We start from the raw sequence: 25,757 nt of genomic DNA on the forward strand, positions 1-25,757 counted from the left end.
TCTAATGTTGCGAAGCATTGCGCAAGCGTCCCGACCGTGAGGGTGTGCGTGTGTTGAGCAAAGCTTCGAAGCAAGCTCGTGTGAAAAGATAAGCAAAAGAGTGTGACATACTTACATAGATAGTAGTATCCTTACATAGTGAGAAAAAGAAAAAGAAAAATACAAAAAGAGAAAAAGAAAAAGTGTGTGAGTGACACCTATACACAAAAGAGTCCAAAGCTTTTAAGCAAAAGAGAGAAAAGAGAAGAGAGGCGTCTTGCGCAAATCTTGTTGCTTCTCAATTTTGCAACCAAGCCACGGTCTCTCTTGTGTTGGCGTGACACCGAGCTAGTAGTCTTCGTTAGGACCATTTTGTTCTTGCTCATTTTCCAAGTCACGCTAACCCCATTTTGTCCCACGCGTGTGTTCCTCATTGTGTATGCCTTTTGTGATCACCGCCTTTGACTTGTGACTTTTGGATCTTACCCACTTTTGACAATAGACTTTTCATTTGGTTCTTCCATTTGGCTTTCCACATCCATACCTAACACCATATAGAGTTTTTGTTTTGTGTGTGTAATCGGTTGTTCCTCAACTTGATACACCCTTTCGATTTTGGTTTGCAAGTTTTGACATTCTTGGTAGTCTTTCCTAACCACCCACCACATAGTTCTTGTTTTAGTTGTAACCATGTCTAGTGGAGAAGGGAACCAACTACCGATGACGCGGCACCAACATTGGATAGCTACTCAAGCCGTCCACGCCAAGCTAAATCAATTTGAAGCCATGCTCAAGGATACCAATGTCCGCTATGAAGAACGAGCTCAAGTGCAAAGGAATGACCTCAACAATCAAGTGCAAGACCTCAATGAGAAGATTGAAACTCAAGGCAATGAGTTGAAGGCCACACTTGCCATACAAGGTCAAGAGACAAGGGAAATGAAGACGGCGTTGGACAATATCCTCCACACACTCAACCGTCAAGAAGAGAGAAGACACCACTCAAGGTCTTCACGCTCTCATAGCTCAAGGTCAAGAGCTCCTACACCGTCTTGCCATGATTCTAATGAAGACCCACGCCACCATAATGTGGATGTCCAAATGCTTCACCAACAAGCTCAAGAAGCGGAGCAAGCTCGACTTCGACTTGTCCAAGAGCGTCAACGCCTTGAAGAAGAGCGCCTTCACCAAGAGAATCTCAATGCTCAATTCCAACAAGAGCAAGAACGCCTTCGCCATGATCAAGAGCTAGTTCGAGCAAGGGAACAAGAGCGCCTCCGCAATGAACAACAAGCACTTGAAGAACAAGAGCGGCAACAACACGCACAAGAAGCACAAGCTAGAAGACAACGCCTTCATGATGAAGAAGCGAGGCAAGCGCACCAAGAGCGCCAAATCATCAATGTTGTTCGTCCTCAACGCCCTCAAGGTCAAGATAATCGCCGCCATCATGATGATCGCCCTCATGCTAGAAGACCTCCTCCAAGGGCAAGAGATGAAGAATCAAGTCATCACAAAGCATCAAGTGAAGAAAGTGTGATGCCTCAACGCCGCCACAACAATGATGATCAAGATGAAGGTCATGGAAGACCACCTCCTCGTCCACAACATCCACCTCAACAACGTCAAGACCTTGGTGAAGAAAGACCACCTCCTAGACGCAATGACCGCAATGAAGAGGAAATCTTTGGGAAACTCAAGTTCACCATGCCTAAGTTCCATGGAGAAGAAGACCCCGATGCATACCTCTCTTGGGTTCTCAAGGTTGACAAGATATTCCGCATACACAACTTCTCCGAAGCAAAGAAAGTGGCCATGGCATCACTAGAGTTTGAAGGGTATGCAAATGTTTTGATGCGGCCTAAGGCGACGTGGGTTGCCCGATCTCACGAATTGACCGAGGGAAAGGCGGGGGAGAGGAAGAACACGAAGAACACGGCGAAGAACACGATGAACACACGCGAACGCACGCAACACAACCCGATACAATTCCGGTTTACTCCCGATAGCCCGAACCACTATCCCGATAGAATCCCTCAAGGAGAGACACGAGGTAGAATCCCCGAGAGAAAGACCGATATACGATCTATGGAGTCACACGTGTGAGAGACCGCGGTAGAATCACAAGTGCAAAAGATAAATCATATAAGGAGTGCCTTGATACAACTCATAGATTTGTGTCTAAGAGAGGAGGGGGTTTCCCTAATCCCGGAGGGATGGTGGAGGCATAAGCCAAGTTCTCACTCAAGTTATGTCTAACCTCATGAGGGGGGAGGTGGGAGCCTATATATAGGGAACCACTAGAGGAGGGGTAGTTTAGGCATACAAAGAGCATAGTGGGATGGTTCAGCTCATGGGCTTCATAGTGGGGACGGCGGTGTCGGCGTAGGCATGGCGACAGTGCCGTCTTCCTCCGGCGTCGAGCAGGGTGGCAGTGACGACCATTCCGGGGCGGTACTGCCGGCCTTCCTGGACGTATCTCCTTCTTCCGTCTCCTCTTCCATGCTTCCGTGACGTCGGACTTCAGCGTAGTTCTTGATGATGACCATGATGCGGATACGACCGAAGGTCGGGCTGCATCATCTCCCCCCACTTGAAAAAGAGTCGACCTCGACGATGAGTCTTCATGAATGTGTAGAGGAGGTAGATGACACCAACGCTTTAATGTCCCTTCACTTGTCAAGAGCCCTATCAATAGCACAAGAAAAGCAAAGGAGCAATCAAAGCGTAGCCAATGTTCAATGGATTTAGGAATAGGGCGCAAGTAGAAGGAGGTCACCTTATCAAAGTGTCGGTGTGCTCTCATTGAGAGGTCTTGTGTAGTGGAAGTGTGCGGGCAAAACCTCTCATTGGAGCTCACTTGTATCATGCTCTCAAGAGCTTTTTTTGTCAACTCGTGCTCAATCGAGGTTGACATTGGAGTTTGGGTACCTACACACATGTTAGACAACAAGAACAATGTGTGTGCATGGTATATGAACACATCATCCATCACGATGGTCCATTTCTTTTGCACCTCACCATTAGCGTTAAGCAAAACATCATAATAGATATGGTGAATATGCGTAGTAAACATGGGAACATGCTCAACATGGATATATGCAAAGTCTCCAAAATTTGAGAGAGCTATGGGGGCAATCTCATTTACAAGCACATTAACATTATGGCAAACCAAGCATTGGAAAGAACAATTGTTCAACATTTTGGTTGCATTAATGGGAGAGTATTGCAAGCATCTAGCACAAAACATGTTCAACATTGTATCATGGTTGTCGACAAACCTAGGGAAAGAGCAATTGTTCATCAAGGTTGTCACAACACAAGAATTAGCATCATCATTTTCATTGCAAGCAATACATGGGAAAGAGCAATTGTTCGACATATTGCAAGCAATAGGATAGAAATCGAAACACTCATAGCATGGCATGGTCATGTTATCACAAGCAATCAAGTCCACATGATCAACAATGTTGGTATCAATCAAAGCATCACATGGGAAAATGAAAGAAGCATATGACATAGCATTTGTATCATCAAGATCATGCATGCACTCATCAATCTTCATGTCCACTAGTGGGATCATGGCATCATCAACACCCATATAGGTACCTTTGTATTCCCGCTCATATGAGGTAGGTGTTGTGGAAGAGGTAGGCTCGACGTGGCCTCCATGTTCATCTTCAATCAAGCATGGTGTGATAGCATCATCTTCATGCACCATGTACATCTTCTCCATGATCGGCGTCTCGTCATCCATGGAACCTAGTGAGACACAAGGAAACACACTAGAGGTAGAGGGTAAGATGTTAGAATTGAAAATGGCCTCACATGACCTATCAACTACCACTCTCATCTCACTTGGTGTATCACTCATGCTCTCGAAGTGGAGGCACTCATCAAGCTCACATATAGTGGAGTCACTCATCGCACATATAGTGGAGTCGCTCATCTCACATATAGTGGAGTCCTTCATCTCCATGGCAATGGCGTCGTCGATGTCCGAGCAACCTAGGAAAGAGGAAGACAACACAAGAGGAGTAGAGGTTAAGTTGTTAGAAATCGAAACATCCTCACTCGACTCATGGGGTGTATCACTCTTGCTCTCAAGGTGTTTGAAGTATGCGTTGCACTCGGCTTTATCTTTGGGTGTCATTTTGGCTTCTCGAGCATCTAGCTCGGCGAAGTATGCTCTCATCTCGGCTTGCTCTTGTGGGGTCATCATGTGTATCTCACTAGGAAGGTGTATATGTACGTGGTGGAAGGAAAGCTACACAAGTATCTCACCTATCAAGAAAGTATCGGAAAATGGTTCAAGTCAAGAGCAAAGTCGAAATGTATCGGGTTACTCACACACACACTCAAAGCACACGCAAAAGGCTAAGAACTCTATATGTGGTGGGTAAGGAGTGGATAGCAAACGAAAAAGATCAACGAAAAAGTCTATTGTCAAATGTGGGTAAGATCCAAAGTCAAATGTCAAAAGTGGTGATCTATGTCAAGGAAACACGGAAACACACACAAGAAGATCAATGGGGTTAGCGCGACCAAGGAAGTGAGCAAGTAACAAGATGGTCCTAGCGAAGACTATTAGCTCGGTGTCACGCCAACACAAGAGAGAGGTAGCTTGGTTGCATATGAGAGAAGCAACTAGATTTGCACAAATGCCACTCTTCTCTTTTCTCTCTTAGTGCGCACAAGCTTTGCACTTCTCGGTATCGGTGGACACACACTCTTTTTCTCTTTTTTTTTCTCTTTTTTTCTCTTTTTTTTTCTATGCTTAGAAGCTTTATTTTTCTCTATGTATATGTCACACTTTTTCTTCTTTTGTGTATCTTTCTCACCGAGCTTGCTTCGGAGCTTCGCTCAACACAACGCACACACACCCTCTCACGGTCGTGACACTTGTGCAATGCTTCGCAACGCTCGGAAAGCCACTCTCAATGGGATAGGTACGCAAAGAAAGAAAGGGGCTACAAGGGTTGAGGGGGCAAGTTATACCTATTGACGTTAGGCGGTGTCAAGCACACGAACTTGCGATGATGAAGTGGTGGTGTCGATGACGATGTCGAGGTTGCGCCGGAATCCGGGGTGCCAACGGTGTCGTCGCGGAGTTGGTGTAGGCGCGGAAGTGGAGTAGACGACCGATGCACTCCAAAACGGAAACCGGGCAAATTAAGTCAATGCCCGAAAAGTTGGGTCAAAACAAGCGGTCAAAAAAATATGTTCCAAAAATCGTCAAAAATTAGAGATGGACTATGTAGAATATTTGGAGGATGTTGTTAAAATTTGGAGTCAAACGGACGCCGGAAAGTTGTCAAAATTTGGAGCAAAAAGTGAAGGCAAAATTGGTGGGCGGTAGTACCGGGCCGAGGTACCGGACGTGGTACCGGTTAAAACGGCAAAGTATCCAGGGGAGTTGGAACGCGGGCGGTAGCAAGGCCGGTAGTGCGGCCGGAGGCTCCGGCCAAGAGTGCCGGCTGATTTTTTTTTTTGATGCTCAATGGAGAATTGCTGCGCTGGAAGAATCAATTGAAGAATCAAGTGGAGCTGGTTGCCGTAGGAGTCTTTGCGATAGGATTTGTGAGCGGAGCGGAGCCAAAACGTAGGCAGCGGCCGGCCGGAGTGATGGTGGGCAGTGGCTTGCGCGTGGAAGATCGAGCGGAGGCAGGGCGCGCAGGCCGGCCGGTGTCCCGGTGCGGAGCTGCTGCGGCTTGGGCAGGCCCGGCGGCGAGCTTGGATGCGCTTGCGCGCGAGCTGAAAGTGGCCAGCGGCGGCTGGTGCTTGCTCGCAGGATCCGAGCGAGGCGAGTGCCGTGCCCAGGCGGTTGTTTGCCGGTGGCTCGCGCAGCGGCTAGTGGTGGCGTGGGCGCGCGGGCGGCCAGGCGTGCGCGTGCGGCCGGCGAGGTGGGACCGCGGGCCTTGCGGCGGCGAGCTGCTTGCAGCAGGGAGGAGCAGGAGCGGGCCAGGCGGGCCAGGCGCGATTTGCGGCGGACGAGGAACGCGCACGGCGTGGAGGCGAGCAGGGCAAGCTGCTGAAGGAAATCGTGGCCACGCGCGGGCGTTGACCTCGATCGGGAACGATGAACAGAGCGGAAGACCAGCCCAAAAACGACTCAGAAATCCTCAGATTTCTCACAAATTTGGATAAATTGGAGCACGAAAACTGGGGAAAGCATAGATCAACCACAAATACATCAGATCTGTGGATCAAAACCATAAAAAACGCAACAAATTCGGAGATCAAATTTCGAGCTATTTTTTAGGGCAAATTTTTTGGGAAATTTTTGGGCGAATTTGGTGAAATTGGAGGGTCAAATTCGTGGCAACCTTTGCTCTGATACCATATGATGCGGCCTAAGGCGACGTGGGTTGCCCGATCTCACGAATTGACCGAGGGAAAGGCGGGGGAGAGGAAGAACACGAAGAACACGGCGAAGAACACGATGAACACACGCGAACGCACGCAACACAACCCGATACAATTCCGGTTTACTCCCGATAGCCCGAACCACTATCCCGATAGAATCCCTCAAGGAGAGACACGAGGTAGAATCCCCGAGAGAAAGACCGATATACGATCTATGGAGTCACACGTGTGAGAGACCGCGGTAGAATCACAAGTGCAAAAGATAAATCATATAAGGAGTGCCTTGATACAACTCATAGATTTGTGTCTAAGAGAGGAGGGGGTTTCCCTAATCCCGGAGGGATGGTGGAGGCATAAGCCAAGTTCTCACTCAAGTTATGTCTAACCTCATGAGGGGGGAGGTGGGAGCCTATATATAGGGAACCACTAGAGGAGGGGTAGTTTAGGCATACAAAGAGCATAGTGGGATGGTTCAGCTCATGGGCTTCATAGTGGGGACGGCGGTGTCGGCGTAGGCATGGCGACAGTGCCGTCTTCCTCCGGCGTCGAGCAGGGTGGCAGTGACGACCATTCCGGGGCGGTACTGCCGGCCTTCCTGGACGTATCTCCTTCTTCCGTCTCCTCTTCCATGCTTCCGTGACGTCGGACTTCAGCGTAGTTCTTGATGATGACCATGATGCGGATACGACCGAAGGTCGGGCTGCATCATGTTTGGTGGGAAGAAGTGAACAAGAAGCGTGACAAGGAAGATCTAGACCCCACTGCTACATGGGAAGAGATGCAAGAAGTCATGCACAAACGCTTTGTGCCCAACCATCACAAACGCGACCTCTTCAACAAGCTTACCCAACTCAAGCAAAGCTACAAGTCCGTTGAGAAATACTACAAGGAGATGCACATGACAATGATGAGTGCAAATGTGGACGAGCGAGAAGAGCAAACAATGGCAAGATTCTTGAATGGATTGAACATTCCCGTCAAGAGGATAGTGGAATTCTTGCCTTACACCAACATGGTTGAATTGCTTCATCAAGCTACAAGAGCCGAGCGCCAAGTGCGAGAAGACATTGCAAGTGCAAAAACAAAGTCCTTCTTCGCCGCGCGCAATGCAACAAATACCTCCTCAAGCATCAAGAACACAAGTGCTATTGCTCCCAAGGATCCTCCTAAGCAAATGAAGAGTGCCTTCAAGACAACAAGCTTCAAGCCGGATCAATCAACTATGTCCTCCAAAGCTTCCACGGGATCTAGTAACATCACATGCTTCAAGTGTGGAGCTCAAGGACATAAATCCTTTGAATGCAAGAACACAAGAGTTATGATAACTCGAGATGATGGAGATGTGGAGTACTTGAGTGAAGGCGAATATGAAGCCTTGGTACAAGCCGCAACCAATCATGAAGATGATGACTTGGAAGACCAAGAGCAAGTCCTATGTGTGCATGATGCAAGCCCGTCCCTTGTGGTGACCAAAGTGTTGACAACCCATGCACTTCCCAATGAAGATCAAAGGTGCAACATCTTCCAAACAAGAGCCGGAATCAATGGCAAGTCAATAAAGGTTATCATCGATGGAGGGAGTTGCCACAATCTTGCAAGCACCGAACTATGCTCCAAGCTCAACCTCACACTCCGGAAACACCCCCATCCTTACCATGTGCAATGGCTAAGTGACAATGGAAATGTCAAAATACAACACACCGTCTCCGTATCCTTCAAGATTGGCGCCTATGAAGACACCGTTGATTGTGACGTAGTGCCCATGACGGTGTGCCACATGCTACTTGGTCGCCCTTGGCAATATGACAAAAGAGCAAGCCATGATGGCTACACAAATGCCTATAGCTTCAAGGTCGGTGACAAGACATACATCCTACGCCCAATGACTCCTAGCCAAGTGATTGCGGACAATGCAAAGGCTTTAGCGAGGGCTAAGGAAGCTACCATCACTAGTGAGATGAGTGGTGAGAGAGTGACCCACCAAAAGGAAAGTGAGCGCCACAAGCCATATATGAGTGAGATGAAGAGTGTCCTCATAGCTACCAAGAGTGAGATGAGAGAATTGCACCACAACCCATCCACCATATTACACTACGTGCTCATTTGCAAGGGGCCATCCTCGGAGACTAACAACTTAACAACTCTTCCTTCATCTTTGTTGTCTCTTTTGAAGGAGTTCCAAGATGTCTTCCCCGACGAGCTTCCTCATGGACTACCACCACTTCGAGGGATTGAGCACCGCATCGACCTCATACCCGGCGCTCCTCTACCTAACCGCGCCAACTACCGCACCAACCCCGAAGACACAAAGGAGATTCAACGCCAAATACAAGACCTCCTCGAAAAAGGGTATGTTCGTGAAAGCCTAAGCCCTTGTGCGGTTCCCGTGATTCTTGTGCCTAAACCGGATGAGACGCAACGGATGTGTATGGATTGTCGCCCCATCAATGCCATCACCGTCCGTTACCGCCATCCCATTCCGCGTTTAGATGACATGCTTGATGAACTTAGTGGTGCCACGATTTTCTCTAAGATTGATTTGCGTAGTGGTTACCATCAAATCCGCATGGCTATTGGTGATGAATGGAAAACGGCATTCAAGACCAAACTCGGTCTCTATGAATGGCTCGTTATGCCTTTCGGTCTTTCCAATGCTCCTTCTACTTTCATGCGCCTCATGAATCACATCTTGCGTCCTCTCATTGGCAAGAGCGTGGTTGTCTACTTCGATGATATTCTTATTTATAGCAAAAACCTCGAGGACCATGTGCAACATGTGAGAGAAGTTTTGTGCATCTTGCGACATGAACAGCTTTATGCTAATGATGTAGCCCCGGTCACCGACGTCGCTACACCAAGACCAACAAGTTCCCCAAGTGGACCGATGACACGAGCCCGAGTCAAAGCGCTACATGATGAGGTGAACTCGCTCCTCACCACCCTTGATCTTGGTACACCTTTGGATGGATTGCTACCTCATGCCGACGTGTTATGTGTCATTAGGTACAAGGAGCATCAAGGTCACCAAGAGGAGGATACGCCATGGTCAAAGGGAGGAGAGGAGCAGCTGGACAAGAAGATGTACACGAAGATGGACATGGAGCTGGACAGGAAGTCGCCCGAAGAGCGCAAGGAAGAGAAGACGGACGGCCGGTCCAGAACCCGGTCAGACCGGCTCCCTGACCGGATCACCCGGTCCACAGCCCGGTCTGACCGGCCTCCTGACCGGACCGCCCGGTCATCAACCGGGATTTGCGCTCGTGACATCCGGGCGCCATCCAGGGGACTTGGAGCCTCGCCGGCCGCCGCTCGGTCCCAGTTCCGGCTCGAAACCGGACTGCCCGGTCACAGGCCCGGTCGACCGGCCCCCTGACCGGCCTGCCCGGTCACAGGCCCGGTCTGACCGGCCCCCTGACCGGCCTGCATGACTTAAGTTATCTTTTCGGCCCGAACTTACCTTTTCGGCCTGTTACGCCTTGTAAGACTATAAATACCCCCAGGACGCCCCTTTAGCTCTTTAGACTTGTTTTGAACTCAAACCTACCTTTGAGCTTAGTCTCCCTTGGGTATCATCCCTCTGTAATCAAGGCACCTTAGTTGTTGACTTTGAACTTGTTGAGTGAGATTCTAGTACAAGCTACTCTCTCTCCCTCACCAAGTTCTTCCTCTCCAACTCCAATCTCTCCCCGGGGAATTCTACCGCGTGTCTCTTCCTCGGAGATTCTATTGGCGTGGTCCATCGAGCCACGGAGGTAAGCATCGGGTGTATCGGGTTGTGTGTGTGCGTGAGTCTCGGAGTTCCTCGTGTTCATCGCGTTCTTCGTGTTCCTCGCGTTTTCCCATCTTCCCCCTTGGTTTCGAAGTCAATCCGCGAGATCGGGCCACACACGGGGTCTTAGACCTCATCATATGGTATCAGCAGCTCTTGGTTACCGCGGATTTGACCTCCCACCCACCCGATTTCGTCCCTAGAAAATTTTCCAAAAAATCCCCAAAAATAGCCCCAAAGTGCCTCTTGACCGATCTGTGATTTGGTTGCGTTTTGAGTGGTTTTGGTCCGTGGATCTGGTGTTGTTGTGCTTGATCTACTATTTCCCCAACTTTTAGCCTCCAATTCCATCGTTTCCCCTCGATTTGGTCGATTTGGCTTGGTTTTCGTGAAGAACAGGAGAGAGAAATCGTGCGACCCGGTTGAGCACCGGTCAACCGGGCTGCAGACCGGCCGGTCCGGTCCAGAATCCGGTCGACCGGCCATACAACCGCCGGGCCGGTCCAGAGCCGGTCCAACCGGGCCCAGCACCGGGCACAGCTACGCCCCCTCCGTCGACCTCGTCTTCCGGCGATCTCCACCACCACCACCACCACCACCACCATCATCGCAGGTATAACTTGCAGGTCACCTTGTAACCCCTCTTCCTTTTGCGGTCTATCCCATCGAGCATTGCTTGTCTAGTGTTGCGAGACATTGCACGTGGCCCCGCATTGTGAGGTGTGTGTGTCGCGTTGAGTAAGGCACCCAAGCAAACACTCGTGTGGCAAGATAGCAAAAGCGAGGCTAACGCTAACATTGTGCGTCAAAAAGCCCCAAAAACACAAAAAGAGTGCGAGTAGCACCATACATCCATACATCCATACATCCATACGCCCATACATACAAAGTGTCCACGTGCCACCAAAGATACAAACGAGTGCAAGTGCCGCCATATACAAAAGAGAAAAGCTTTTAAGCAAAGAGAGATAGGAGAAGAGAGGCCACGTGTGAATCTTGTTGTCTCTTCCTTTGCAACCAAAGCTTTGGCTCTCCTTGTGTTAGTGTGACACCGAGCACTTATACATACACTTTTCCGCTCACTTTTGGTTGCACTAACCCCGCTTATCTCGTGTGTGTGTTCCACATCTTTTTCCGTGTTTATAGTGATCTTCACATTGACATTTGGATTTTTGGACCTCACCCACTTTTGACAACATACTCGATCTTGGATTTGTCTTTTGGCTTTCCACAACACTCGCCTAACACCATATTTGCTAGCTTTTGCGTGTGGTTTTGCGTGTGTCCCCGATACACTTGATCTTGCTTTCGGTTTGGTGGATTGCCTCAATACTATCTTACCTTGGTAAGAGTGCGAGGTAGTCTCCTTCCACTAACATACACAACATAGTTCTTGTCTTTCCATCATGGATAGGAACGGAGATACCAATAGGGATGAAGAGATCCTTCGCAACACCGAGAGGTTGGCTACTCAACACAACCTATGGACGCAACGACAAGAGTTCAAGGAGCAACTCTCCCTCTTCGAGACGCGCATCGATGAGCAATACGATGAAGTGGCTCACAACTTCTCCACCGTGAACCACGACTTGGCCCTTCTTCGTGAAGCTACGGACAACTTGAATGGCCAAATGGCAGCCAATGATGCCAACATGGAGCGGCGCATGGATAGCCTCGAGCGCGCCATCACCAACTTGGGTCGCCATCGTCAACACCGCTCTACTTCCTCTTCATCAAGCTCTTCCTCAAGGCATGAAGACCATTACTCTCATGGTGGCCTTTCGTCACCAAGCTCTTCTTCAAGGCGTGAAGACCATCATCGTCCTCATCGCTCACATGCTCGTCATGAAGACTCTCGCTCCAACTCTAGGCGTGGAGAAATACATCGCCATGCTCGTCCACATGAGCGTCCTCCACTAGCTCAAGACCTTCACCAAGATCGTCACCAAGCGGATCGCCATGCCCACCATGGGCGCGATGGCCATCCCCAAGACCAAGATCCTCAAGATCCACCTCGGCGAGATCTTCGTCGCCACCCGCGCCATGATCAACGTGGACGAGGAGAACTACACCATGATCAAGATGAGAGACCCAACCTTGAGCATCGTCCTCAACCGCGACAAGATCTTCAACCACATCCTCACCGTGAACCAAGTGAAGCAAGTGTTCAACTCCAACGCCAACCCAATGCTATGGTTGGCCGTAGAAGACCTCCTATTCCACCTCTAGCCGCAAGAGATGAAGGTGCCCCTCCTCGTAGAAGAACCTTGGAGGATGAAGAGAACATGTTTGGAAGACTCAAGTTCACCATGCCAAAGTTCAAGGGAGAAGAAGATGCCGAGGCCTACCTCTCATGGGCACTCAAGGTGGACAAGATCTTCCGCATCCACAACTACTCCGGTGCCAAGAAAGTGGCTATGGCATCACTCGAGTTTGAAGACTACGCCAACACTTGGTGGGAGCAAGTCCTCACTCTTCGAGAAGAAAAGGGTGAACCTCCTATTGACACTTGGGAAGATATGAAGAAGGAGATGCATGCTCGTTTTGTCCCCGCACACTACATGACCGACCTCTTCAACAAGCTCCAAAAGTTGAAGCAAGGCACCAAGACCGTTGAGGAGTTCTACAAGGAGATGGAGCTCACTATGATGCGAGCAAACATCCAAGAGTCCGAAGAGCAAACCATTGCTCGTTTCTTCAATGGCCTCTCTTACCCCATCAAGAGGATCGTCGAGTTCCAACCCTACTCCAACATGGTTGAGTTAGTGCACCAAGCATCGAAGGCCGAGCGCCAAGTGATTGAGGATATCAAGTACTCCAAGGCCAAGACCTACTTCACCTCCAAGTTCGCAACATCGACTCCTCCTACTACATCAACTCCTCAAGCTACAAGTGCCAAGGCCGACGCATCCTCTACACCATCCAAGAGACCGACTATCCAAAGTCGCATGAAGCAAACGGTCTCCTCCACCGCCTCCTCTAAGGCATCCACGGGACCCTCTAGTGTCACTTGCTTCAAGTGTGGCACCCAAGGTCACAAATCGTTTGAGTGCAAGAACACCAAGGTCATGATCACTATGGAGAATGGTGACATCGAGACTCTTGATGAGGATGAATATGAAGCCCTTGTGCAAGCCGCCGTGGAAAGTGAAGAAGCTTATGAGCAAGAAAGTGGAGAAGATCCCCTCTTATGTGAGCATGACCCAAGTCCCTCACTTGTGGTCACAAGGGTGCTAACCACACAACCTCATGATATGGAAGAACAACGGTGCAACATCTTCCAAACCCGTGCCGGAATTGGTGGCAAGTCTATCAAGGTCATCATCGATGGTGGAAGTTGCCATAACCTTGCGAGCACCGAGTTGTGTGAGAAGCTCCACCTCACTGTCCGCAAGCATCCTCACCCCTACCATATCCAATGGTTGAGTGACAAGGGCAACGTCAAGATACAACATACCGTCACCGTCAACTTCAAGATCGGCCCTTATGAGGACACCATCGAGTGTGACGTGGTACCCATGACGGTGTGCCACATGTTGCTTGGCCGCCCTTGGCAATATGACAAGAAGGCTATACATGATGGACTCTCCAACACATACACCTTCAAGGTCAACGACAAGAAATTCGAGTTGCGCCCGATGACTCCTAGCCAAATCATCGCGGATAATGCGAAGGCTTTAGCGAGGGCACAACTCCGCACTCATAGTGAGATGAGAGGAGAGGGAGCGACCCACCACAAAGAGAGTGAGCGTCACAAGCCATACATGAGTGAGCCCAAGAGTGTCCTTCTAGCCACCAAGAGTGAGTGGAGAGAGCTCCAAGAGAACCCATCCACCATATTGCACTATGTGCTCATATGCAAGGGACCCACGTCGGAGACTAACGACTTAACCAACATTCCTCCATCTTTGTTGTCTCTTTTGCAGGAATTTCGAGACGTCTTCCCCGACGAGCTCCCTCATGGACTACCACCACTCCGCGGCATAGAACACCGCATCGACCTCATACCCGGCGCTCCGCTCCCAAACCGTGCCGCCTACCGCACCAACCCCGAAGAGACCAAGGAGATCAACCGCCAAATTCAAGATCTCCTCGCCAAAGGGTATGTCCATGAAAGCCTTAGCCCTTGTGCGGTTCCCGTGATCCTTGTGCCTAAACCGGATGAGACGCAACGGATGTGTATGGATTGTCGCCCCATCAATGCCATTACCGTCCGTTACCGCCATCCCATTCCGCGTTTAGATGACATGCTAGATGAACTTAGTGGTGCCACGATTTTCTCTAAAGTCGATTTGCGAAGTGGTTACCATCAAATCCGCATGGCTATTGGTGATGAATGGAAAATGGCATTCAAGACCAAACTTGGTCTCTATGAATGGCTCGTTATGCCGTTTGGTCTTTCCAATGCACCATCTACTTTCATGCGCCTCATGAATCACATCTTGCGTCCTCTCATTGGCAAGAGCGTGGTTGTCTACTTCGATGATATTCTTATTTATAGCAAAAACCTCGAGGACCATGTGCAACATGTGAGAGAAGTTTTGTGCATCTTGCGCCATGAAAAGCTTTATGCTAACCTCCCCAAATGCACATTTGCTCAAAACAAATTGGTGTTTCTTGGTTTCGTGGTTTCCGCTAATGGGATTGAAGTTGATTCTTCCAAGGTGGAGGCCATCCATAATTGGCCTACCCCTACAAATGTTGGCCAAGTCCGAAGCTTCCATGGACTTGCCGGGTTTTATCGCCGTTTTGTGAAAGACTTTAGCACCATCGCTTGCCCTTTGAATGAGCTTACCAAAAAGAATGTTCCGTTTGTTTGGGGCAAGGCCCAACAAAATGCTTTTGATGAGTTAAAGAAACGCCTTACCGAAGCTCCACTTCTTGTTCTTCCAAATTTTGCCAAAACTTTTGAGATTGAGTGTGATGCAAGTGGGCTTGGTATTGGTGGTGTTCTTATGCAAGAGGGCAAACCCGTGGCATACTATAGTGAGAAGTTGGATGGCGCACGTCTCAATTATCCTATATATGACAAGGAGCTCTACGCTTTGGTTCGTGTTCTTGAAGTTTGGCAACACTATCTTTGGCCAAAAGAGTTTATCATTCATTTCGACCATGAGTCCTTGAAATATTTGAAAAGCCAACACAACTTGAACAAACGACATGCAAAATGGGTCGAGTTCATTGAGTCCTTCCCATATGTGATCAAATACAAGAAGGGCAAGGACAATGTTGTGGCGGATGCTCTTTCCCGCAAAAACACCCTTTTGCTAACTCGTTTGGAATTTCATGTTTTGGGACTTGAAGAGATCAAAGAACTCTATCCTTCCGATTCTTTCTTTGCTCCCATTTTTGAGAAGTGCTCCGTTGAGCGAGGAGTGGATGATTTCTATTTGCATGATGGCTATTTGTTCAAAGCTAACAAGATTTGCATTCCCGAGTCTTCGCTTCGAAAATTGCTTTTGCAAGAGTCTCATGGAGGTTGGCCGTGACAAGACATATGCCATGCTCTCAACCCACTACTATTGGCCAAAGATGAAGCGAGATGTGGAGCGCCTTTGCCGTCGGTGCACAACATGCTTACAAGCTAAGTCTACCTCCAACCCTTATGGTCTTTACATGCCATTGCCTATTCCTTATGCACCATGGACCGATATTAGCATGGATTTCGTTCTAGGCTTGCCTCGCACTAAGCATGGTCATGATTCCATATTTGTTGTAGTGGATAGATTCTCTAAGATGGCTCATTTCATACCTTGCCATAAGAGCGACGATGCTTCACACATTGCTTCATTGTTTTTCAGGGAAATCGTTCGCCTACATGGAGTACCGCAAAGCATTGTGTCGGATCGAGACGTCAAGTTCATGAGCTATCTTTGGAAGTCGATCATGGCGAAGTTTGGAGTCAAGCTCTTGTTCTCATCATCATCGCACCCGCAAACGGACGGCCAAACGGAAGTGGTCAATCGAAGCCTCTCCACCCTCCTACGGGTCCTCGTGAAGAAAAACTTGAGGTCATGGGAGGAGTGCCTTCCTCACGCCGAGTTCGCCTACAACCGCGCCAAGCACAAGACTACATCAAGGAGCCCCTTCATGGTCGTCTACGGCTTCGAACCTTACACGGCACTCGACATACTTCCGCTTCCCCTCCACGAGCGCATCAACATGGACTTCGACAAGCGCGCCGCCGCCGTCAAGAAACTACATGAAGAGACAAGGGCAACCATACAAGCACATGTTCTTCGTCAAGCCAACCACATCAACGCCAAGAAGAAGGCAAGGATATTCGAAGAAGGAGACCTCGTTTGGATCCACCTCCGGAAGGAACGGTTCCCCCATGAGCGCAACTCCAAGCTCAAGCCAAGAGGAGATGGCCCCTTCAAGGTCCTCAAATGCATCAACGACAACGCTTACGTCATCGACATACCAACATCCAAGTACTTGGTGAGCAACACGTTCAACGTCTCGGACTTGTCACCCTATCATGGAGATGAGGAAGTGCAAGAGTCGAGGACGACTCTTTCCCAAGGGGGGGGGGGAGATGATGTAGCCCCGGTCACCGACGTCGCTACACCAAGACCAACAAGTTCCCCAAGTGGACCGATGACACGAGCCCGAGTCAAAGCGCTACATGATGAGGTGAACTCGCTCCTCACCACCCTTGATCTTGGTACCTTTGGATGGATTGCTACCTCATGCCGACGTGTTATGTGTCATTAGGTACAAGGAGCATCAAGGTCACCAAGAGGAGGATACGCCATGGTCAAAGGGAGGAGAGGAGCAGCTGGACAAGAAGATGTACACGAAGATGGACATGGAGCTGGACAGGAAGTCGCCCGAAGAGCGCAAGGAAGAGAAGACGGACGGCCGGTCCAGAACCCGGTCAGACCGGCTCCCTGACCGGATCACCCGGTCCACAGCCCGGTCTGACCGGCCTCCTGACCGGACCGCCCGGTCATCAACCGGGATTTGCGCTCGTGACATCCGGGCGCCATCCAGGGGACTTGGAGCCTCGCCCGGTCGCCGCCCGGTCCCAGGCCCGGTCTGAAACCGGACTGCCCGGTCACAGGCCCGGTCGACCGGCCCCCTGACCGGCCTGCCCGGTCACAGGCCCGGTCTGACCGGCCCCCTGACCGGCCTGCACGACTTAAGTTATCTTTTCGGCCCGAACTTACCTTTTCGGCCTGTGATGCCTTGTAAGACTATAAATACCCCCAGGACGCCCCTTTAGCTCTTTAGACTTGTTTTGAACTCAAACCTACCTTTGAGCTTAGTCTCCCTTGGGTATCATCCCTCTGTAATCAAGGCACCTTAGTTGTTGACTTTGAACTTGTTGAGTGAGATTCTAGTACAAGCTACTCTCTCTCCCTCACCAAGTTCTTCCTCTCCAACTCCAATCTCTCCCCGGGGAATTCTACCGCGTGTCTCTTCCTCGGAGATTCTATTGGCGTGGTCCATCGAGCCACGGAGGTAAGCATCGGGTGTATCGGGTTGTGTGTGTGCGTGAGTCTCGGAGTTCCTCGTGTTCATCGCGTTCTTCGTGTTCCTCACGTTTTCCCATCTTCCCCCTTGGTTTCGAAGTCAATCCGCGAGATCGGGCCACACACGGGGTCTTAGACCTCATCAGCTAACCTCCCTAAATGCACATTTGCTCAAAACAAATTGGTTTTTCTTGGCTTCGTGGTTTCCGCTAATGGTATTGAAGTTGATTCTTCTAAGGTTGAGGCCATCCACAATTGGCCCACTCCTACCAACATTGCTCAAGTCCGAAGTTTCCATCGACTTGCCGGTTTCTACCGCCGCTTTGTGAAAGATTTTAGCACCATTGCTTGCCCTTTGAATGAGCTTACCAAGAAGAATGTTCCGTTTGTTTGGGGCAAGGCCCAACAAAATGCTTTTGATGAGTTGAAGAAACGCCTTACCGAGGCACCACTCCTTGTTCTTCCAAACTTTTCCAAAACTTTTGAGATTGAGTGCGATGCAAGTGGACTCGGTATTGGTGGAGTGCTTATGCAAGATGGAAAACCCGTGGCATACTATAGCGAGAAGTTAGATGGCGCACGCCTCAACTATCCTATATATGACAAGGAACTTTATGCTTTGGTTCGTGTTCTTGAAGTTTGGCAACACTATCTTTGGCCAAAAGAGTTTATTATCCACTCCGACCATGAGTCTTTGAAATATTTGAAAAGTCAACACAATTTGAACAAAAGACATGCAAAGTGGGTTGAGTTCATTGAGTCCTTTCCATATGTGATCAAATACAAGAAGGGCAAGGACAATGTTGTGGCGGATGCTCTTTCCCGCAAACTCACCCTCTTACTCACTCGCTTGGATATTAGTGTTTTGGGTCTTGATGAAATCAAAGATTTATATGTTTCCGATGCTTTCTTTGGACCAATCTTTGCAAAGTGTTCTAGTGAGAAGGGCATCGATGATTTCTATTTGCACCAAGGATTCTTGTTCAAGGGCAACAAACTTTGTATTCCTATGTCTTCGCTTCGCCTTTTGCTCTTACAAGAATCGCATGGTGGTGGTCTTATGGGACACTTTGGAAGAGACAAGACTTATGCCATGCTCTCCACTCACTATTATTGGCCAAGAATGAAGCGCGATGTGGAGCGCCTTTGCCGACGGTGTACAACATGCTTACAAGCTAAGTCTACCTCCAACCCTTATGGTCTTTACACTCCGTTGCCTATTCCATATGCACCATGGCCCGATATTAGCATGGATTTCGTTCTAGGCTTACCTCGCACTAAGCATGGTCATGATTCTATATTTGTGGTAGTGGATAGATTCTCTAAGATGGCTCATTTCATACCTTGCCATAAGAGCGACGATGCTTCACACATTGCTTCATTGTTTTTCAGGGAAATTGTTCGCCTACATGGAGTACCGCAAAGCATTGTGTCGGATCGAGACGTCAAGTTCATGAGTTATCTTTGGAAGTCGCTCATGGCGATGTTTGGAGTGAAGCTCTTATTCTCATCATCCTCGCACCCGCAAACGGACGGCCAAACGGAAGTGGTCAATAGAAGCCTATCCTCTCTTCTACGCATCCTCGTGAAGAAAAACTTGAAGTCATGGGAAGAGTGCCTCCCACACGCGGAGTTCGCCTACAACCGCGCCAAGCACACGACTACGTCAAGGAGTCCCTTCATGGTCGTCTACGGGTTTGAGCCGCTCACGGCACTCGACATACTACCACTTCCACTTCATGAGCGGACGAACATGGACTTCGACAAGCGCACCGCCGCCGTGAAGAAGCTACATGAAGATACAAGGGCAACAATCGAGCAACAAGTTCTTCGTCAAGCAACACGCCTCAACATGAAGAAAAAGGCACGGATCTTCAAAGAAGGGGACCTAGTGTGGATACATCTTCGCAAGGACCGTTTCCCTCAAGAAAGAAACAACAAGCTCAAGCCCCGAGGTGATGGTCCCTTCAAGGTCCTCAAGCGAATCAACGACAACGCCTACGTCATCGACATACCAACATCCAAGTACTTGGTGAGCAACACATTCAATGTGTCCGACCTCTCGCCATACCATGGAGATGAAGAGACGTTAGAGTCGAGGACGACTCTTTCCCAAGGGGGGGGAGATGATGTAGCCCTACCCAAGGTCGATACTACATCAAGACCGACAAGCCCTCCTCGTGGTCCAATGACACGAGCTCGAGCTCAAGCCCTACACCAAGAGGTGAATTCGCTCCTCTCCATGTATGCTTTTGACACCCCTTTGGATGGCTTGCTACTTCATGCCAATACCCTATGTTCAATCAGGTACATCGACCAAGAAGGGAGCCATGAAGACCAAGCCAATGGAGAGAGAGCTGGAAATGACGAAGATGGAGCTACAGCTGCCAGGCCGGAACTTCCGCCCTCCAGGACCGGAACTTCCGCCCAGATGCCCTCCAGATTCCCTTCAGATGCCTTCCAGCGCCCAGAAGACAGGATCAGGCCAGAACTTCCGCCCCGAGGGACCGGAACTTCCGCCCACCGGAACTTCCGCCCAAGTTCCGCCCAAGTTCCGAAAGTTGGCGAAAACCCCCCTGGATGTTACTGCGGGACAATGGCGCAATTCCGGAACAAGGCCGGAACTTGGCCGGAACTTCCGCCCCGATCGGAACTTCCGCCCCTCCAGGCCGGAACTTCCGCCCCTGGCCGGAACTTCCGCCCAAGTTGACCGGAACTTCCGCCCCATCGAACTTTAGCCCGACAGCACTTTTCAGCTTGTAACTTACCCCTTCGCCCCCACCTATAAATAGGCTGGTTGCCTCAGATCTGAGATTAGACTTGATGTGAAATTAAACCTGAGCTTAGCTCACCCTTGTGGGAACCCTATCTAGATCTATGATCTTGTACCCACCCGGGCTCCTTATCGACTTGTCAAGATCTCTTTGGTGACTTCTACCGTTTGTTTGATCTTTTGCTTGCACTTCTACCTATTTGGTCTTTTGCTTGCACTTCTATCAACCTTCCGGTCTTTTCACCCTTCTAGATCTTGCGAGCTTCGATTTGTCGATCTCTTTGCGGGACTTCTACCGGAAGGTCTTTTCTCGCAACCTCTATCGAGTAGGTGTATCGGGCCTACGAGGGAAAACCGGTTTGTGTGCGTGTGTGTGTTGTATCCCCACGATTCCCCTCGCGTTCTTCGTGTTCATCGCGTTCATCCACCTACCCCCACGAGTTCCACCCAAATCCGTGAAGATCGGGCACATCCTTGGACTTAGTCCACATCAGGTTCTCTTGGAGCTCTCTCCACTCACTCTTGGTGGCTAGAAGGACACTCTTGGACTCACTCATATATGGCTTGTGGCGCTCACTATCTTTGTGGTGGGTCGCTCCCTCTCCTCTTATCTCACTATGGTGGGTGCGGAGTTGTGCCCTCGCTAAAGCCTTCGCATTATCCGCGATGATTTGGCTAGGAGTCATCGGGCGCAACTCGAACTTCTTGTCGTTGACCTTGAAGGTGTATGTGTTGGAGAGTCCATCATGTATAGCCTTCTTGTCATATTGCCAAGGGCGGCCAAGCAACATGTGGCACACCTTCATGGGTACCACGTCACACTCGATAGTGTCCTCATAAGGTCCAATCTTGAAAGTGACGGTGACGGTATGTTGTATCTTGACGTTGCCCTTGTCACTCAACCATTGGATATGGTAAGGGTGAGGATGCTTGCGGAGAGTGAGGTTGAGCTTCTCACACAACTCGGTGCTTGCAAGGTTATGGCAACTTCCACCATCTATGATGACCTTGATCGACTTGCCACCAATTCCGGCACGGGTTTGGAAGATGTTGCACCGTTGTTCCTCCATAGCATGAGGTTGTGTGGTTAGCACCCTTGTGACCACAAGTGAGGGACTTGGGTCATGCTCACATAAGAGAGGATCTTCTCCACTTTCTTGCTCATAAGCTTCTTCACTTTCCACGGCGGCTTGCACAAGGGCTTCATATTCATCCTCATCAAGCGTCTCGATGTCACCATTCTCCATAGTGATCATAACCTTGGTGTTCTTGCACTCAAATGATTTGTGACCTTGGGTGCCACACTTGAAGCAAGTGACACTAGAGGGTCCCGTGGATGCCTTAGAGGAGGCGGTGGAGGAGACCGTTTGCTTCATGCGCCTTTGGATAGTGGGTTTCTTGGATGGTGTAGAGGATGCATCGGCCTTGGCACTTGTAGCATGAGGAGTTGATGTAGTAGGAGGAGTCGATGTAGCGAGCTTGGAGGAGAAATAGGTCTTGGCCTTGGAGTACTTGATGTCCTCAATCACTTGGCGCTCGGCCTTCGATGCTTGGTGGACCAACTCAACCATGTTGGAGTAGGGTTGGAACTCGACGATCCTCTTGATGGGGTAAGTAAGGCCATTGAAGAAGCGAGCAATGGTTTGTTCCTCGGACTCTTGGATGTTGGCTCGCATCATAGTGAGCTCCATCTCCTTGTAGAACTCCTCAACGGTCTTGGTGCCTTGCTTCAACTTTTGGAGCTTGTTGAAGAGGTCGGTCATGTAGTGCGTGGGGACAAAGCGAGCATGCATCTCTTTCTTCATTTCTTCCCAAGTGTCAATAGGAGGTTCACCCTTCTCTTCTCGAAGAGTGAGGACTTGCTCCCACCAAGTGTTGGCGTAGTCCTCGAACTCAAGAGACGCCATAGCCACCTTCTTGGCACCGGAGTAGTTGTGGATGCGGAATATCTTGTCAACCTTGAGTGCCCATGAGAGGTATGCCTCGGCATCTTCTTCTCCCTTGAACTTTGGCATGGTGAACTTGAGTCTTCCAAACATGTTCTCTTCATCCTCCAAGGTTCTTCTACGAGGGGGTGCGACTTCATCTCTTGCGGCTTGAGGAGGAATAGGAGGTCTTCTACGGCCAACCATAGCATTGGGTTGGCATTGAAGATGAACACTTGCATCACTTGGTTCACGGTGAGGATGTGGTTGAAGATCTTGTCGCGGTTGAGGGCGATGCTCAATGTTGGGTCTCTCATCTTGATCATGGTGCGGCTCTCCTCGTCCACGTTGGTCATGGCGAGGGTGGCGACGGAGATCTCGCCGAGGTTGATCTTGAGGACCTTGGTCTTGGGAATGGCCATCACGCCCATGGTGGGCATGGCGATCCGCTTGGTGACGATCTTGTTGTAGGACTTGGTCTTGTGGAGGACGCTCATGTGGGCGAGCATGGCGATGTATTTCTCCACGCCTAGAGTTGGAGCGGGAGTCTTCATGACGAGCTTGTGGGCGATGAGGTCGATGATGGTCTTCATGCCTTGAAGAGGAGCTTGAGGACGAAAGGCCACCATGAGAATAGTAATCTTGTGGCGAGCTTGATGAAGAGGAAGTAGAGCGGTGTCGACGATGACGACCCAAGTTGGTGATGGCGCGCTCGAGGCTATCCATGCGCCGCTCCATGTTGGCATCATTGGCCGCCATTTGGCCATTCAAGTTGTCCGTAGCTTCACGAAGAAGAGCCAAGTCTTGGTTCACGGTGGAGAAGTTGTGAGCCACCTCATCGTATTGCTCATCGATGCGCGTCTCGAAGAGGGTGAGTTGCTCCTTGAACTCTTGTCGTTGCGTCCATAGGTTGTGTTGAGTAGCCAACCTCTCGGTGTTGCGGAGGATCTCTTCATCCCTATTGGTATCTCCGTTCCTATCCATGATGGAAAGACAAGAACTATGTTGTGTATGTTAGTGGAAGGAGACTACCTCGCACTCTTACCAAGGTAAGATAGTATTGAGGCAATCCACCAAGCCGAAAGCAAGATCAAGTGTATCGGGAACACACGCAAAACCACACGCAAAAGCTAGCAAATATGGTGTTAGGCGAGTGTTGTGGAAAGCCAAAAGACAAATCCAAGATCGAGTATGTTGTTAAAAGTGGGTGAGGTCCAAAAATCCAAATGTCAATGTGAAGATCACTATAAACACGGAAAAAGTTGTGAAACACACACACGAGATAAGCGGGGTTAGTGCAACCAAAAGTGAGCGGAAAAGTGTATGTATAAGTGCTCGGTGTCACACTAACACAAGGAGAGCCAAAGCTTCGGTTGCAAAGGAAGAGACAACAAGATTCACACGCGGCCTCTCTTCTCGTATCTCTCTTTGCTTAAAAGCTTTTTCTCTTTTGTATATGGTGGCAATTGCACTCGTTTGTATCTTTGGTGGCACGTGGACACTTTTGTATGTATGGGCGTATGGATGTATGGATGTATGGATGTATGGTGCTACTCGCACTCTTTTTGTGTTTTTGGGGCTTTTTCACGCACTATGTTAGTGTTAGCCTAGCTTTTGCTATCTTGCCACACGAGTGTTTGCTTGGGTGCCTTACTCAACGCGACACACACACCTCACAATGCGGGGCCACGTGCAATGTCTCGCAACACTAGACAAGCAATGCTCGATGGGATAGATCGCAAAAGGAAGAGGAGTTACAAGGTGAAAGCTGCAAGTTATACCTGCGATGGTGGTGGTGGTGGTGGTGGAGATCGCCGGAAGTCGAGGTCGAAGGAGGGCGCGAAGAGGTGGAGGGGTGGCGCCCGGTCCAGGGGCCGGTTGGGCCGGACCTGGGGCCGGCCTGGCCGGTCACACGGCCGGTCGACCGGGTTCTGGGCTGGCCCGGCCGGTCTGCAGCCCGGTTGACCGGATTTCTCAACCGGGACGCAGTTTCTCTCTCCTGTTCTTCACGAAAATCGACCAAAATGAAGGGAAACGATGGAATCGGAGGCTCAAAGTTGGGGGAATAGTAGATCAAGCACAACAACACCAGATCCACGGACCAAAACCACTCAAAACGCAACCAAATCACAGATCGGTCAAGAGGCAATTTGGGGCTATTTTTGGGGATTTTTTGGAAAATTTTCTAGGAACGAAATCGAGTGGGTGGAAGGTCAAATCCGCGGTAACCAAGAGCTGCTGATACCATATGATGAGGTCTAAGACCCAGTGTGTGGCCCGATCTCGCGGATTGACTTCGAAACCAAGGGGGAAGATGGAAGAACGCGAGGAACACGAAGAACACGACGAACACGAGGAACTCCGAGACTCACGCACGCACACCAACCCGATACACCCGATGCTTACCTCTGTGGCTCGATAGACCACGCCAATAGAATCTCCGAGGAAGAGGCCGTGGCAGAATTCCCGGAGAGAGATTGGGGTTGGAGAGGAAGAGCTTGGTGAGGGAGAGAGAGTAACTTGTACTAGAATCTCACTCAACAAGATCAAAATCAACAACCAAGGTGCCTTGATTACAGAGGGATGATACCCAAGGGAGACTAAGCTCAAAGGTAGCTTTGAGTTCAAAACAAGTCTAAAGAGGTGAAAGGGCGTCTTGGGTGCTTATATAGTCTTACAAGGCGTCACGGGCCGAAAAGGTACAAGTGAAACAGATTCGGGCCGATTTGGTGACTTAAGTCGTGCAGGCCGGTCAGGAGGCTGGTCAGACCGGACCTGGGACCGGGCAGGCTGGTCCAGACCGGGCCCTGGACCGGGCGGCAACCGGACGGGGTTCCGGGGCCCCGGGATAGCGCCCGGATGGCACAAGTGGAAAACCCGGTTTGGACCGGGTGACCCGGTCAGGAGGCCGGTCAGACCGGGTTCTGGATCGGCCGGCCAACTTCTCTTCGTTGTGCTCTTCGGGCGACTTCCGGTCCAGCTCCATGTCCATCTTCACGTCCAGCTGCTCCTCTCCTCCCTTTGACCATGGTGTGTCCTCCTCTCCGTGATCTTGATGCTCCTTGTACCTAATGACACATAGCACGTCGGCATGAGGTAGTAATCCATCCAAAGGGGTACCGAGATCAAGGGTGGTAAGGAGCGAGTTCACCTCATCATGAAGAGCTTTAACCCGGGCTCGCGTTGGTCCACTTGGGGGACTTGTTGGTCTTGGTGTGGAAGTGACCGAAGGCCACCCCGCATCAGAAGACATGGGAATAGAAAGTTTGTTGCCCTTGAACAAGAATCCTTGGTGCAAATAGAAATCATCGATGCCCTTCTCACTAGAACACTTTGCAAAGATTGGGCCAAAGAAAGTATCGGAAGCATATAAATATTTGATTTCATCAAGGCCAAAAACACTAATATCCAAACGAGTGAGTAAGAGGGTGAGTTTGCGGGAAAGAGCATCTGCCACAACATTGTCC

This window comes from Lolium perenne, chromosome 6 (assembly GCF_019359855.2).
Source record: "Lolium perenne isolate Kyuss_39 chromosome 6, Kyuss_2.0, whole genome shotgun sequence".
NCBI lineage: Eukaryota > Viridiplantae > Streptophyta > Magnoliopsida > Poales > Poaceae > Lolium > Lolium perenne.